At 36.3% G+C, this 14,310-nt stretch overlaps 1 protein-coding gene across 3 annotated transcripts in view; it reads right to left on the minus strand.

The window, feature by feature from the left end:
- The window catches only part of SMAP1 (small ArfGAP 1), an 89,863-nt gene that overhangs the window by 26,529 nt on the left and 49,024 nt on the right, over positions 1 to 14,310 (minus strand). The window lies entirely within an intron of this gene.

The raw sequence follows: 14,310 nt of genomic DNA on the forward strand, positions 1-14,310 counted from the left end.
GGCCTTACATGACCATTTTTCACAGCTGTCACTAATGGCCACTGCATTACCCTTCAGGGTTCTTCTCATGTTGGAGACCTACTGAAAGCAAGCGATATCTGCTGCCTTCAATTATTCTGAGATTATTGAAAACAGTTTGCAAATATCGCTTAAAGAAATTGAAGTGAGAACAAGCTTCCAGGGAGTTGATTCTTTAACATACTCCACATGAGGAGCTTATTTTCTAGCATGACTTGGAATTTTTTTACCTAAAAAAAACTTGAGTCCTTGTTATGAAAAGAGCCACAAAACCTAATTTCAATTACCCCTCATTCAGCAGGTATTAGATACTTTGGCCAAATTAAGGAGGCAGATAAAGAACTAACCTTGCAACCTCTTAAAAAATATTTTCACCTATAAAGCACATATTTTCAGTACAGGAGCAGGGACACACTCATGACTCAGATCCAGTATGGGCACTATAAATTTTTGCAATCCTGTAGATGACAGGCAACTGGGATACAATAATCTTTCATTGTTTTATTTTCCAATGCTGTCCTTTTAACCTTCCACTCCTCTTATGCTCCTGTGCCAGTCGTTTCTTCAGGGGCAAGAAGCAAGACCAGGTAACAACTGATTGCTCAGTCTCACCTCAGTACCTAGGAAGGTGATGGAACAACTAACCTGGAAACCAATTCCAGGCACATGAAGGACAAGAATGTTAATGGCTTCATCAAGAGGAAGCCATGCTTGACCAAACCAACAACTTTTAACAGGGTCATGACTGGCTTGGCAGACAAAGGCAGAGCATCACAGGGTGTCTTCCTTTACTTCAATAAGGTTTTTTGATGGTGTTGATAACCGATAAAGTTGCAATCATGGAAAAAAATCCCTCTTCAAGCTCCTGTTCTCATTTAGTTGTTAGTATCCAGTGTTGAATGACTCCCAATTTTATGCCCAAATCAAGTGATCTCTTAATCCTGTCTGCTATACATCTACAAAACAATAATGTGGCAGTATGGTGCTAATATCACATCTGTAAGTAGTCCTTAAACAACAAGACTGATCATCTTCCAGTATCTATAGAGCAAATATTTAAAAATATTTATGAATTCCTCATGACTTTACCAAAATGAACAACTGAGAAATTATGTCTACACATAAGAAGCAGCATCTCTTTCCTGTTTAATTAAAATGGAAATGCAGAAATGAGTATTTGGTCCTTCACTTAATTTCCCACAAACTGTCACTGTAAATCAACTGGCTTGAAATAACTGGATTGAAATTTATATGCTAGTAATCGCCATATACCTCCACAGTGCACAACTGCAATGTTCTATGCTAAGAAACCATCACAAACAAAATCCAAAAGCAAGCAACAGTGGAGAAGACCAGGTCACCTCTAATTATCTGATTTTAATGCAACCAAGTGCACAAGCCTATTTTAATCTCACACTGAGATGATGCCTTCATTAGTGGAAGCTGCACCAGCCAGTTGTCTTGTAATTCATAGAGATTCTGTCTGTGATTTAATTAATCTTGCACATTTTGCTACTGCTAGAAAATGGTAGGCTTAGCCACTTATCAATCTTGTTCATTTATCCAATATCAGCTCTAAGATTTTAAGGTAATTTCCAGTCTATCAGGTTTTGATGGAAAAGCTATGAAAATTGGTACCAAAGTTTTGAGGTTTATTCTGCTGCAATTCTGACTACGTCCTTAAAGATTAAAAGAACACCATTGTCAAAAACTTCCAGATTTACACAGAATGAGAAAGTTTTCCATTCCATCATGAAAGAGCATCTTTTAACTCAGCAATTTGCATTTAATGTTGCATTACTGTGCCACCCTCCTTTATTTTTTCTTTCCGAATTTTGTGCAACAACAGGAGTTATCTGTGGTTTAATTTTTAAAAAAATGGGTAAGAACATCAGGTTAGGCCAGAAAAAAAGAAAAAAAGCTCTGTTAGGTCTCAAATTAAAAAAGAAAGCTCCATTTTAAAGAAATCAATATTGGCCTTTATTGAGCTTTTACAATGTATTGCCCTCAATATTCTACTAGTTACACCATTCTAGTCCAATCTAATTTACTTGAAATACTTTTCTTGAGTTAAATGAAATCAAATAAATCAGCAAGTAACTGTTAACCACATGATTCACACCTTAAGTTCTAGAGTTGATTTTACAGACTTGTTTCTCTCTCTTATACGTTACTCTAAAGCTAATTATTAGTGAATAAAGATGTTTATTCTGATAGACACTTTATACTGTATATTTTTCAAACTAATTGCCTGTATGAGACTGGCTGGGATGGAGAACACATTCTTCACAGCAGTCGATACAAGGATATACTCTGGATTTGTGCCTACAACACTGTTGATAACACACCGGGGTTTTGGCTATTGCTGAGTGATGATACTTTGTATAATTTTAGTTTTGCTAGCTTTGCACAATTATATTTCTTGTTTTGCTAATTTAAGGAAGCCAACATCCAAGTACCTCGTTACATTCATTCAGGGACTACATACACAGACATACATACACACTTGGAGTCAGCAGTACTTCCCTGTTGGTAGATTTTTGTCACAACCACCTTCTCTTCCCTTTTTCTGGCACTCTATAGACTTTGTCAAAAAGATGCAAGGAGCTCATGAGTCAAGTGAATGAACCTACATATAAGCCTCATCCAACAGCCAATTCCCAAATTCAGTTTCCCCACTGAAGCTCAGCGTACACAAGCCTCAAAGATCTGAATCTGAGTATTATAGTTTTGCAGTTGACTCATCCAAAAGTAAACTCCAAGTTCCTGGAATGGCCAACAATGCTTCCTCACAGATTTGGACTGGAAGGCTGGAGATGGGATTGTGAAGAAAACTGAGTAACATCTGAAGCATAAGTCACATACTGTAGGAAGGTGAATGTATCAGTGGGGTATTTCATCAAATTTTCTTCAGTTATTTTTAGAGATAACTATTAAATGAGTGATTCATTCTGCCACAGAAAAAAAGAAAAAACCATGAAACCATTGCCAAGTCAATTCTCCTCCTTCCTCTGTACAAAGATTATAGTACAGCACATAGGATATTGTCTACAAGGAATATGGTTATATATGGGCAAAACAAAAAGGAGGGTCAGTACCACCATAACTGACTGTCACACACCTATTAAATTCACATATGTAATAGGATGCTAAAAGCTCTATAAGCTGCTGGAAATGATGCTCCCTTACTACAAAACAAGCTTGTCCTTTCCCAGCTTTCAGCACCAGTTTCACCCAAACACATCTGGCTATTAGGTGCACAAGACGGGCAGGGAAAGACAAGAGGGAAGTAGAAAGCTTTACACAAGCTTGCTCAGTTGACAGAACAGACAGCATATGAGGTCTTCTGATAAGTGTTACACTTCAAATGATAAAACAGTAAGAATATTCAGATCTAGCAAAGAGTACATTGCAGTCAAATCCACTGCCTTTTTTTAATTACTGTTGTAGTAAAATAAGAAAATAATACAAGTTTGTTAAATGAGTAAGGACATTAGTATCCTTCCAGAGCATTATTTAATATGATCATACATTCCAGGGCCTACGGTCTAAATTTATGGGCTACTCTTCTGCACATCCCTGTTCCCCAGAGTACTCTCCTCTGGCATGCAGCTCAGGGCATTTCACATGGGAATTGACAGCTGTGAACAAACCTTTTTGGTAATGCCTGGTTCAAAAGTGCTAGCATACAGTGAAAATACTGTGATTTTTTTTAATAAATGGGAGATTCAAGTTTCCATTTTCTGCCTCTGTATGCTGAAGCGAGTTATCATCATATGCACAGATTTTAAGGGTTTAATAATTCTAAAAAATGTGACGCCCAGTAAAAATGTAAGCCACATCAAATACTTTAAAAACAAGCAGAATTTTGCCAAATTCACTACTGCAAGATGATAATGTAAATAATTTAGCAGATTTCAACACCAGCATTTAGTATAAGTGACCTTATTCTCATTTACACTGTGTGAGAGCATTTAAAAGGGTAGCATGCACAGTGCAGGATGTAAGTCACATGATTAATAGCTCTAAAGTAGAAAAACATTACAGTCAGAGCAGTCATTAAGTTACTAATCTAAAAATCTCTCCTATTCTCAAGCAAGGTATCAGTCAGTGTCAAAAATCTGATTCATCAGCTGTCCAGTCCACTTATCAGCTCCTATTTTCTTTCACATTATTTCCTCAATTTTCCACTTAAATGAAAAATTCATATGAATCTAGAATTCAGTCTGTTTAAAACACATATGATTACCAATGCATTTCTAACTCATATTCCCTACCTTAACTACTAAGAGGCCTTATGAAAGCTGAAGATACACCAAATAATTTTGTGAAAAGCACTTCTAACTTACTTAAAAGCAATTTCCAGTTTACTTGCTAGAACTCATATACGCCTCTACGGTTACTGAACAAAAGCTCTCCTTTGCTCTTAATACATGGGAATTGTATGCCTTGTGCATAAAGCAATTGGATTCCTTCCCTCTTCATTACCTGCTTGCAATAAAACTTGCAGGAGAGCATAAACACTTGAGAATTGCCATATGAGAAAATAATGTTAGTAATTTACTATATCTTGCAATAAGTTTGTAGATATGATTTTCCCTGACATTTATGCTCTAAAAAGTTTAGTCTGTATCCATTTATAGCATCACTCACATAGGCACATGCTAGAATTTTTAAAGATAATTTTTATAGCTTTCATACTTGACCTGAAAATCAGTAAAGACTAATCTTTTCATAACATTTAATTCAAATGGCATTAAAGATGAAATGTGTTATTTTGTTTACCATCCTAAAAAATACCAGCACTTGTTTTGTCAGACTTGCTACTAAAGATAAAAAAAATTAGAAATCAGACTAACTCTTCAAAACTAAGGATACTTTTAGCAAGTGATAAACTCCTATTTTGCCCAACTAGCAAAAAAGACAGAAAACCGATGTACTACACTGAAACACAAGTAAAACCATGGTGGTATCACGGCAAAGTTGTATAGACTACAGCAACAATGCAATCAAATTCTGATGCATTTCTAATCAAAAGAAAAACCTGCATGTCAACAACAACAAGAACCCCACCATTCTTATTTATCAAACTACAGTTACCTTGAACCAAAGAGCCAAGCCAAGGTGAAAATGTAAATTTATTATTTAAGAATCTATTGTGATTATTTCAGTGAATCACTCACACTCACCTGGGTAAGCCTATTTAAGGCATTTGCACTAAGCAAACCAAAACCAAATTGCTTTTTGTTGCTGCTAAATATGATTCTGTACACATGAAGATCCTTCAGTCAAAATACATACCCAAAGGAAAATTTTTAAAGTGGTCCTTGATCTACATCTTCACTTTAAAAACCTGGGTACATGGATTTCATTAGATTTTCACAGTTGGAGTAAGATACTTGAGCAAGATTATGTGAAATGCATTATATTTTTAGTCATTTGAATTAAAAACTTCATGGCAGAAATAACAGACCCTGCACCATAATCTTATTTCATTAATATGATTTTATCTGGGTCTAAGCTAATACGCTAATCGTTTCTGTGAAAATGGATTAAGACTATTCCTTTGTTCTTACTTATTGACCAAGCAGTACTAGCATTGTATTTTAACTGAATTTAAAATGTTAGCTCAGATCTTATTTACTTTAGTCAATGTATTCCAAGAAGGCTTAAAACCTTTTATGTCCTGTACTCAGCTGAATTGGTTTAGCTCCTTTCTAATGCATCAGACAATTTCAGAGGCCCTTTTACCTTGTTCCAAACAACGTATGAACTATGTAAAAGTACAATTTTCTAAATTTAGGTTTGCTTTCTTTTTATACTTACTGCTGAGACTATGGCAAAGTATCAGAGATAAATCCTTATTCTTATATTCATACATTAAACCATGTTTGAAATAATAGTTCTATGCATTCAGATTCAAATATATTAGGTTCTTAAAATGGAAAAGTTCAGAATAGGGTCTGAAAAAAGAGGAAAAGCTCTGTTTCCTAAGTTTGATACTTGAAAAATAACCATCAAAAGACAGCAAGATGATCGCTACGTAATGGTCAGAACAAGATGCAGCATCTTGCTGCTGAGCTAGGGATGGCAAGACTGCAGAACAGGAGAGGAATGCAGTCTGAGTGCAGAGGTATCCAAGTTTTCCATAGATTCTGGAGGCAAAGACTTGAGCAGAGTTTCCTGCAGCTGTAAATCTCTGAAATTACTAGATTTGAGCCCAAAAGCAAGGACCTGTTTACAAGGATACAAAAGGCAGAGAAAGAGCTGTTTATCAATCCTTTTCCTACTTTGTATTATCTTGTCATGGAACTTGATTTAGATAAAATGGAAGAATTCTAATGTTAATCCAATAAAACCTGGGGTTTGCATCTTAATAGAAAAAATCACTATGAATCAGAAAACCCAGACAGATCCACCTTACAGCTAATCCAGTGTCTCCTTATGAGATTTATAAATCAGGTTAGGGTCAAAATGTTTTAATGCATTTCAGTTTGCCAGCTGTGAAATGCAATAAACATGGTTTGCATTTTTGTAAGCTATTTTAAATATACCTTCAGTTTTCAAATCGCATATTATGGTTATATGAACTGAGTTTGCACATTTCTACTCCATTTCTATTATGCTCATTAGCCTCAGCAAGATTACAATAATGCAGCTATATTAGTTCCAGTTCCCCATTAAACTATTTTCTTTTATAACTTTCCTTTCAAAAACCTTTCAAGTAATACAACATCATTGTACCCAATCAGAACTAAAGGACATTTATTTGTAATTAGTTTTAATATATTTCCATACAAGAAGGAGCTGTTTCAGGCATGGTAACTGACTGAGCTCACAGTAAAAAAACAATCAAGAAATGCTTTCCATTTCTATTCATGAAGGTATGCTTTTGAATCTTTTCCTTAACTATAAAAAAGTGGGGTTTTTTGCTTATAAATGCTTTTTACATGAAACTTCATTTGCTATCCAGACCCTACACCCTTAGCCAGCAATCAGTTCGTACTTTAGAACTTTCTAGGTGCTTCTATCCTACTGGTTAGTCCAGCATGAAATGTGCTACTTGGTAACACATGAATGTGATCACAGTATGTTTGTCTCTGGCAGCTGGTGTTAGACATGCTGTCTTTGCAAATAGTTGGCTTCTAGATATTGGTCTCTGCAGGTGCTGACCCTCAAATTCCTCAGGCCTGCAGCCTCTTTCCAGGGGCCAGCAGCAGTCTCTTACCTCACTTGTCTGGTAGCTGAACTTGAAGTTTGCAAGTGTTCACACACAGGCACAGAAGAGATAAAGCACTCGAGCTCTATAGTTGCAAATAGCATTTGGCAAGAATACAGAATAGCCTGCAGAGATCAAGTGAAGGCTCAGACAATTCTACTGCCCAGCAACCTGGCCAACTATCAGCACTTATGTGACTGCCCCTTTTTATCCACTTCCCCCCTGATTCCTCATGCTTGTTATACCCCAATCTACCTTGATTTCCATATTCCCCTGGTTTGGTCTCTGTCACATAAACATCCCATAATAAACTGTGACAAAATTCTCTGTCCCATCCCCAAATTCTTTTCTCTCTGCATCCCACAACAAGTGGGATGGAACAACAAGTCCTATACCCTATTATGCAATCACCCCTTACACACCTGGTATTCCTGGGAGTGAATCTTTTTCCTTGACCCACCTTACTACTTTCCTTTGATATTAGAAGCAGATCACTGGCTCTCTTTATACTGATTAGACTACTCCACTTCGCCCCCTGTTGTTGTTCATCTGATTCTCACAGTCTTTATGTTTTAGCCAGACTTAAAACATCACACTGAATAGTGTTTCATATAAACAACCTCTGAGTCAGGACAATTTACTCAGAGTGTTGGACTCATACTCTGTGCTGGCATCGTTTCTGTCATTATCACAAACAGTATACTACAAACACTTTATGAAGTCTAAGCATACTATTTCTCCAGAGATGCATTTGAGAAAGTCTCTCAATTAGCTCCACAGAAATTCAATCCTCTCAGTGACATCTAATGACACTGAAATAGCCACGCAGTATGGATGCTAAATCTGAACTAGAGTGCCTGTAGCTATTACAAGCTACACAGAGCTCGATCCTGCCTGAAAGCTAACCTGAGAAATTCATAGGAGGATTTCAAAACAATCCTCAAAGACAGAAAACAACTGCCAGGTGCTGTTTGTCTGTCCTCTTGTTTTCCTTGCAGCAGAAAGTCAGGAGGTGGCGTGCGCCACTGACCAATGATAGTGATGTAGCAGTTAACTAACCAATAAGAGTTTCCTTTCTGTACTTTTCCACAGACTAGTCTATAAGACAGGGCTAAAGCAATAAACTAAGAGATTCTCCTGTTCTAACTCCTTGAGAGTCTGTCGTTCTTTTCGCCATTCCTAATTAGAATGACAACGCAGGTTTATTTTTCTTACTTCTGTATCAGCTTGTTGCTTTCTTTAACTACTATGTTTAACTTTAACTTTCTAACTTTAACTAAGTTAGGAGAGAGCTGACAAGTACTTTATCATCCTCACGTACATGTACATAATTCTTTTTCACAAATGCAGAACTTACTGAGAGGGAGAAATGTTTAATAAATGCTTACGTATCGTTAGCTACATTAATGCCTTCTGCCACCCCAGGTATTTTCTCCTCAGTTTTCTTCTCATTTCAAAGTTAATCACTTTGAAACAATTACTTTAAAAGCTAAGTAATTTTAACCTATCATATGCAATACCAAAATGGATTTGTCTGTACTTGGGCAAGCTCCATTTTCTTTGTCTTCATCCTCCATACTATCGTAACCTTTAACATGAACTATCAATAAGCACTGCAGCCTCCACCTCAATTGGAAATAGGTCAAGCCTCTTTCTGCTTCTAATCCTCCAGTTTAAATAATTGTGAACCTGTAAGAAATTTCTGTGTATTCTGAAATAGAATATCTAAATAATCCTTACAAAATATAAAAGCCTTTTACAGCTTTTATCTTCACAGCTTCGAAGATGCCAAAGTTTAAAAACTGGCCCTTCAGAGTGATATTACAAGGCCTCTGATTTGTTTGTTCAGTCATCCATTTCAACATCAATGCTAAGATTCGGCCCAACCCATTTCATTTACATTATAATAATCCACTTTTAAACCAAGGAAAAAGATACACTGATATCTACTTACAATGTAAACTGAGGGGTAAATAGGTAAGACAAAAAATCTGTATGTTCTCTTGAGCAGAGGTCACCCCTGTTACTACACAGTGTAAAATACACTTTCTGCCTAGAGATAAGCCTGCAGTACCTTACTCTGACATGAAGTACAATATTCTCAAGTTGAGAGACAATAATTGCTGAGCAGAGAGGCAGGACAGACTTATTTTGCCACTATACAGTGGCATGCCTGGGGACCAATCTCAGAACTGCCCCATTTTCTTCTAACTGCAGGTACCAATTTTATAAAATAAAAATCTCAAGTAAAACTGAAACATAAGCTCATCCAGTTGCAATTCTTTTTTCAACAGAGTCAAGTGGCAATTAATTGCAGATGGGTTAACATTTCTGATTGAGGTAAAATACGTAAGGAATTTAGCATTAAAGAGCTGACAGTTATTTGAACAATTAGGCAACTGGTAACTTAATTTTGCATCATAATTATCATCTGACAAAATTATTTAGAGTGTCCATTTCCTTCCAATTGTGTTGAAAGACCCTGCTTCTATCTTGTCTTGCTTCTACCTCTACCACAGCTACAGTGCAATTTACCTTTGAGTTAACTTTGTGAAGACATAATTATGCAACAGTATGAATGCCAAGTCATAAAAGGTTCCACACAGCTGTTCTAGTGCCAAAAGCAGCTATCAAAATGCAATAAATTCAACAGTCCAAAAAAATATTCTTTTTAGCAAAACACACACAATAAGCTACGAATTTAAACTGGAAGACTTACAAAGTTGTTGCATGACACCAGAAGATTGCTGTAACATGGTGTATTATTACAGTTATCATTATTATCATCATCCATTTAAAGCTTAAGCTCATCTTGGAGATTTAATATTGCCAGTGACATCTAAAATAATTTTTAATGAAAAATAAGTCAGTGTCTTTACTCTTCAGTGACATTTACACATCTGACAGGATTTCCCACTACGTTATTGCCCTACCTTCATGTTCACACACCAGAGTGAGATTAAGCACATTCTAGTTTAAGCATGGTAAAATTACACAGAACACACAAAAGCACTCTATTGCTTTGCCCATGCTCCAGTACTAGCATTATTTCAGGAAAACAAAGGAAGCCTATTATTCAGAACAAGATAAGATTATTATTTTGAGCAACACTATTTAAATTAAAGTCTTTTTCCTCTTATCAGTTTCATCTTATCCAATCCATATCCTTCTTTACATTACGTTCCATGTATCAATACCACTTAGGTAAATGCATTGCGCATTTTGTTCCTGCACATTTGACTGCTTGTACACAATCTCTTAAAAATCTTCTATAAAACTTTTTAGAAGAGACTGGATATTTGCAGTTTTAATCATGCATGGTCCTGTGGTTTCAAATGTCTCAGAATGTCTTTTTCCTAAAGACAGCATCCACCCATGAGTAAGGCTGATTTAGTACATGCTTGTTTAAATGTGTCCACTTAATTTTGTTCAATATACAAATAAACATATGCAATGTTGATAATATTGATAATATTAATAATGTTAATTGTGTTTATTATTAATAATGTTAAAAGTGTTAGTTGTGTGTAATTAATAATGTTAATGTTAATATTAATAATATTAATTGTGTCAAAGTCACCAGGAAAAAAGATTAAGCTTATCACAAGCTGAAAATGCCATCTGTTAATAAGTATTATCAACTGAAACTCAAGGCAGTATTATGTTTTGAACCTTCATGGACCAAAAGCATAATAGAGGGTCAATTAAAACTAAGCAAACTTAAAACAGCTTTCTGTTAAAAACAGTTTGGCGAGTTAAACAAAGGCAAATTTAACCAAAGCAGCCCCTACTCAAGCCTTTTGTCATTGATTTTTAGATTCCACTTGTATAGAATTTTTTTAAATTGCGTTAAAATACTGTTCTGCTGCAGACCAGAGTTGAGAGGATCAAGCTGATACAGCAAACACACACTGGGCTGAAGAAAAAAAAGGTGATACCCTTCCTGAACGTCGACTCCTTTTCCAACATAGAAAAAGATAAAAACTTTTCTTTTTTTTCTGACAAAAAAGGGGTTTCTTTCATTGCTTCTGCCTGCAATATCTATTTCTTAATTTCTTTGTCTACAACTGCAAATACGTAATAAGAGCCATGACAGATTAATTTCATTAAGTAAGACTATTTTTCATGGCAATCCTCAAAAAAAAGTAGTCCTTTGTTACCTGCAAAAGGAATGAATAGTACTGTTTTGGGAAGAATCTAATTTGATTTACTTTCTTCCAGATTAGCATTAACAACAACCAAAGAACCCAAAATAATCTGATCTCTTCCGTAAGACTGAGAAGGTATGATTAGAAATGTAAAACCAGGCTGGGAGAGGTCTACAGACTGTAAAATGCAGACTGGGAGTACAAGAAGCCTTAAAACTCTTCACCCTTTGTGGGGGTACAGGCAGGGAAACAGGCTGCCCTATGTCTTACCACATACTCCTAAATTCTGAGCTTTAATTCTTATCTGCTTAGTCTGAATTTATGAAAACAAAGACTAAATAAAACTTTGTGTTCAACCAGAGAGCAAAGCAGTTTTCTATTTTGCTGTTACCATGATATACATGATTGGTTTTTTACTACAATTTAAAGTAATATTTCATTTCATATAAAAATCAAAAGGAAAAGATATTTTAAAAAGAAATCACTCAGGCAAACAATGCTAAGATGTCTAGGGAAATGTTATTATCAACTATTCAAATGATTTAGCAAATTATCAACAATACAGTATCAAAACAAAGAAAACATTTAGAATATTTATAATGGGATTCTGCATTTAAGTTATCATTCAGGTCAGTATTTGTGAAACCACTTTTTCCTACAAGTTAAAAGTAAACACACAGATCACTTTCACCAAACTGGTGTTTAGGGGGGCACTAAATATTTTGCAGGCTTTCATTTCTTCCATGCATTCTTACAGTGCTACTCAGTTTTAAGGAAGTGAAGAACACTAAAGCACTATTTGCTCCAACTCACTTCTCCCAGTACAAAATTATTGGGATGATAACTTGTAATACTTTGGATAAGCAAATTACATCCCAGAGAAATAAGAGGGACTGATAGTTCCCCTTGCCTCAATTGTCCAGGCAGGCTGATTTTTCTGTGAGTTTTAGCTGTCTTTGGGGGAAGACTTAAGCTACGTTAAGTTCTTTCTATTTGGTTAAATAAGTATCTGACATACTGTTTTTCCTATCAGAAAGAAAGAAGGGGAAAAGCTGCTAGTATGAGTTGCCCCCACTTTTGAGGGGCTCTCCAGTACATTTTAAATGCAAATAAACTGATGTCTGTACCTCTGTAATACAGGCCATCTGGTGCTGCCTGGTACCAGCTGACTGAGAGGCAGCAGCTAACTGCTACTGCCAAGTTTAATCTGCCAATTTAGTCCTCATTTTGGGAAAGAAAACCAGCATTTGATATGCTACCATTGAAAAGTAACCTCCAACTGACCCATTCCTGTCACTTGAAATAACTTTATATAAAAACAACAGTCAGTTTCAAATTGAAAATGCAATATAAAAAAACAAACTAACTCAGAGTGTCATACTGAACTTCAGTTAATCAAGTGTAACTGCTGCAGTCCTTCAGAACAATTCATCATCTTGATATGTTCAGCAGAATGAAAAAAATCTTTGAGTGTTGATATTAGTTTGCAAATGCACCAGTACTCAGTGAAAAAAAAGCACTTCATTCTTTATATCCTAACCATTTAACTTTACTATCCAACACAATCTTGTCTTAAAGGTGTTTATTTCCATAACTTAGATGGTCCTCAACATGCGGTATTTTACATCCAAAACATCACAATATTTTCATTAAAGTATTCAACTCATGTAAAACCTCTAAACCACAGAGAAAGCTACACAGCACTGAACCCAAACATTTCCAAAGCATTCAGTGTCATGGACTTAGCTGAACTTTCTTGAAGCAATCTTCCCTTTGCCCCCCGAAGCAATCCAAGCTAGCTCTGTCGATGGAGGGGTCAGGGAGATTCTTCACGACCAAGAAAAGACCAAAAAGTGCTGCTTCTCCCTCCGGGTAAGGGAGGATGTTTATTCTGGCTGGCTTCCAGGGGGAGAAGAGCCCGGGTTTCTCCTTCCCGGACTTTTTCAAACCTCGGGAGAGGGGCGGGGAGATATATAACACCAACCAATGGGATAACGTTTCAGGGACAGGGAGGGGAGGGGAAAACACGTCACAGCTGCCTAGGAGGTTCACAGAGAAACTGAGTAACTCCCAGAAATATGCACTACCACACTTCCTAATTTTAGATACTAGAAATACTTACCAAGTTTTCCAAGGACAGTTTTCCAAATAACTTCTAGCTTAATTCTGGGTTGTTAGCACTGTTGCATACCACGTTTTCTTTATTTAAAAATTAGACTACATAAAGAGTTGAACCCTACAAAAAATCTGAACATTTAGGCACACCAATTTTCTTCTTCTTTACTCTGGGAGCACTCCAGAGCCTCACAGCATCACACCACACCTAGTGATGCTGTTTTTATTTGAATTTGTACTGCAGAAGTACATAAACAGATACATCTTGAAAAACTAAACAGTCCTGGTTCCTCTGAAATTCAAGAAGTCATTCATACAGCTCAGTCCAACTTCACTGTTCTAAATAGTGCAAAGCAAATGTCTCTACTAAATGAAATATTATTCCTTATACTCTTTGATGGCTTGTGAACAATATTCCTCAGTTCACTCTGCAGCTTTTGTTTATCCTTGGGGCACACCGTCTCCCCAGTTCACACTGGGGATGTCCCAGCCATGCCCCTGATCACTCAGCCTGAATGACCTAAATGCACCTCATCTACTTTTCTGTGCTTCCTTTCAGTGGAAAACAAGTATAAGGCAGATGAAGTGCACACAGAGCCTGCTCCAACCTGCTGCATGAAGAATAGCATGGAGCTTACCTAAAGTGCTCCTCTGTGCTCCAAGAAGAAACTTCATCTGAAGTATCTACACAAGTTAAATTTTATTTCAGAAAACTACTATGAGGCTTTGAGAGCTCTCTCATGCACAAGTAGAATACTTATGGTAAATATTGTTTTTACAATCACCAAATAATTCTAAATTGAACACATC

This window comes from Pseudopodoces humilis, chromosome 3 (assembly GCF_049639895.1).
Source record: "Pseudopodoces humilis isolate 2021_Gansu_Grassland_sample_001 chromosome 3, ASM4963989v1, whole genome shotgun sequence".
Taxonomy (NCBI): Eukaryota; Metazoa; Chordata; class Aves; order Passeriformes; family Paridae; genus Pseudopodoces; species Pseudopodoces humilis.